Here is a 3,207-nt window from a genome sequence, read left to right as displayed (position 1 = left end):
AGCAGTTACATAAATACAATGAATTTCTTCATGAACTTTACAAGGTCTAACTTACAAGTTTATTTTACTTTTAAATAAAATCTAACGTCAAATATTCATTTTATCTATGTTAAATGGGAGAAATGGAGTTCCCCCGAGCTAAGCCCTGTATTGGACTACATAGCCCCGCTAGGGTTACAGGAGGGAGCTACCCCTCCCGGCACGGCAGCCCGGGCAAGGTTCGAACTTGCAATCCCCCGATCACAAGTCCAGCGCGCTACCACTGTGCTACCGCGCCCCCCTTATGTATGTTAAAGATTAATAAGACCTTCCGTTTTCAATGTCATCATACCACACATGCGCAGTCAGGTACTATTGTCCATTTCCTGGTGGGCATTTGATAAATTTGGCAACATGGCACTCTCCCTCTTTACACCCCCTCCCTCCTTCCCTCTCCCCAAATAGCTTCTGTGGTTTATGAAACGGGTTGTGAAGCATTCGAAACAACTGACTTTAAAACATGCTATTAATCGATGTAGATTTGTAGTACACAGTTCACATATTATGTTTCTAAGTAATTTAAATATGACCATTCAAGGAGTAGACTCATCATTCTTGGAGTAATACATGACTGCACAAACTTATCATTTCAATAACAGACTGAAAAACCCATGCTAAAGCCGGGTCACAGGAGCGCTATGTTCCTCAGTATGTTGTGGGGATGGTGATCCTCGCAATACTTGAGGACATCCACGCAGTTTATCAGTCCTAAACCCCGCAGCGAGTTTTTTCCTGAGGAGAGGGGGAAGGGTGGATGAAACCCTCCCTTACAGATGGTTTGGGCAATTTCCACTCAACATACTCAACAAACTGCACTCTCTCTCTCTCTCTCTCTCTCTCTCTCTCTCTCTCTCTCTCTCTCTCTCTCTCTCTATATATATATATATATATATATATATATATATATATATATATATATATATATATATATATATATATATATATATATATATATATATATATATATATATATATATATATATATATATCATCATCATCATCAGCCGTTTGAGTATCCACTGCAAGACTGCATGACCAGTCGAACAGGGCAGCACTCCAGAGGTGGATGGTAAGCTGGTGACAGGGAAAGCTGGAGCTCCGGTTTCACCAGCCCTCAGGACTTGATCCTGACCACCTCCGTTTGGTGAACATTTTCAGTGCTTTCATTTACACAGAGAGTAGGCCAGCATACTCTCTTAATATCTCTACCTTCGACTGTCTACACCACACTATATGCACGTAGGATATCACACCTATTTCCACTCCCTTTAGCAATGGCCACTGCATTATTACTAGCAAACGAGGTGGTATCTCGGATTGCCACCACCGGCAGGGTAGGGCTGGTGGCACAGGGTCCTCCCGGTCGCCATCAATCGACTGCGCCGGAAACGACTGTTGCAAATTCCATTCATGCTCATCAGCAGAGAAATGCAGGTGCGACTTATTCTTCACCAGTATCTGTGGTCTCAGCACCAATCTGAATTCAGTTCATTTATTCCTACAGTCCATATCCCCTCTGGCCCTGTTCCTCACAGAACCACAAACTTCTCCCTCTACCGAAATATCCCCATTTTGTTTTCTTGGTTACCATTCCCTCAGAAACTTCCGTAACAAGGATGGCACCTGTTGTTATATCAAACCTGAATATGCAGTTGACACTGTTTTATAATGCACTTCAACTAATTTTGATAACTCACTGTATAAACTAAGTTATCAAAATACCTGCATTACCAAATACTGTATATCTGTGTAGTCTATTACTCCCCAAGTGCTCCTTCAGAACCCAGTGTATATGACTCCATATCCACCCAGTTGAGTAACCTGAACCTTGCCCTTAGCACCGAAATTACCATTTTGAGTTATTTTAACTTACATAATGCTGAACTGTTATTGCATTCTGCCAGGACTGACGATACTGGTCTAGAGTGCGAGCTGTTTGGAGAATCGTTTAATCTCACGCAGTTGGTAAAACACCCAACCAGAATACCAGATAATCCTGACCATAATGCACATCTCTTGGATCTATTCCTGACAAATAATCCAGATGAGTACAGGATAGAAGTATTGTCATCACTTGGATCCTCTGACCACAATCTCATCAAAGCCTCATTAGTTAGCCCCCCAAACCTCCTCGTTCTGAACCTGTCAGGATGAGCCGATGGCTCTTTGATATGGCAAACTGGATGGATTTAGAAATTATCTTGCTGATATTCCATGACAGTCTCTCTTTTCCAGTGATGTCAGTTTTACCCAGTCCCATATTAATGACTTAAAACTAGCTGGTATGGATATATTCATACCAAGTCAACAGTTCACTAAAAGATCGAAATCCCCAAAATGGTTTGATAGCAACCATGTTAGAGCAACGGCCCAAAAATCATTAGCATATAACTCTTACTTAAAATAAAAAACATCTGAATCACTCTGTCAACTGAAAATTGCTAGAAACCATGCAAAAGCTGTAATAAATCTCGCTGAATCAAACATTCTTCAAAAATCAAGCATCAAAACTACTTAACAGCCCTAATGACAATAGAATATTCGGTCAACTCTCAGTCCCTTCAATAATAACTTTAACAAGTCATCATCCATTCCCCCACTAAAATCTTCAGATGGCAACATTAAAAATGATCTGCATGGGAAAGCAAATATCTTTGCCAGTACATTTGCCAGAAATTCTACCATAAAGGAAGTCAGCCAGAATGTCCTAGTACTAGAACTTGACTCTCACGAAATTGTTCCACTTAAAATACAGACAAGATACGTAAAATCCATCCTAGATAATTTACCAACCAACAAAGCTCCAGGCCCAAATGGAATTCCTCCAATTGTTTTGAAAAAGTGTTCCCCTGAACTTGCCTTTGTTCTACCTAAATTATTCAGACTATGCAGACACTCTTCTTCATTCCCTAAATCACGGAAAGAAGCCAATAACCACCCAAGTCCAATGAACGGAAGTTCCTCTGACCCTCTGATTACATACGAAAAGCTGTCACATCTTCTCTTCGTAAAGTATTTAAAATTTTAATTAATGCACACATAGTTAAACATCTTGAATTTAACAACTTAATTAGTGACAGACAATAGGGTTTTTGCCACGAAAGATCCTCCATTGACATACTCAATCTCCTGACTCATGCCAACCATCAATCAATTGACTAACATGGA

General features: G+C 40.3%; 1 non-coding gene across 1 annotated transcript; it reads right to left on the bottom strand.

The window, feature by feature from the left end:
• Positions 1–205: 205 nt before the first annotated feature.
• TRNAT-UGU (transfer RNA threonine (anticodon UGU)) lies at positions 206–277 on the bottom strand. Its single transcript has one exon. It is a non-coding gene; the product is annotated as a tRNA-Thr (tRNA).
• Positions 278–3,207: the final 2,930 nt, after the last annotated feature.

The sequence above is a fragment of the Coenobita brevimanus genome, chromosome 3 (genome assembly GCF_032717465.1).
Source record: "Coenobita brevimanus isolate Jiangsu-jjx chromosome 3, ASM3271746v2, whole genome shotgun sequence".
Lineage (NCBI taxonomy): Eukaryota > Metazoa > Arthropoda > Malacostraca > Decapoda > Coenobitidae > Coenobita > Coenobita brevimanus.
The sequence above is the reverse complement of the archived record's forward strand: the minus strand, read 5'-3'. Positions and strand labels throughout refer to the sequence as shown.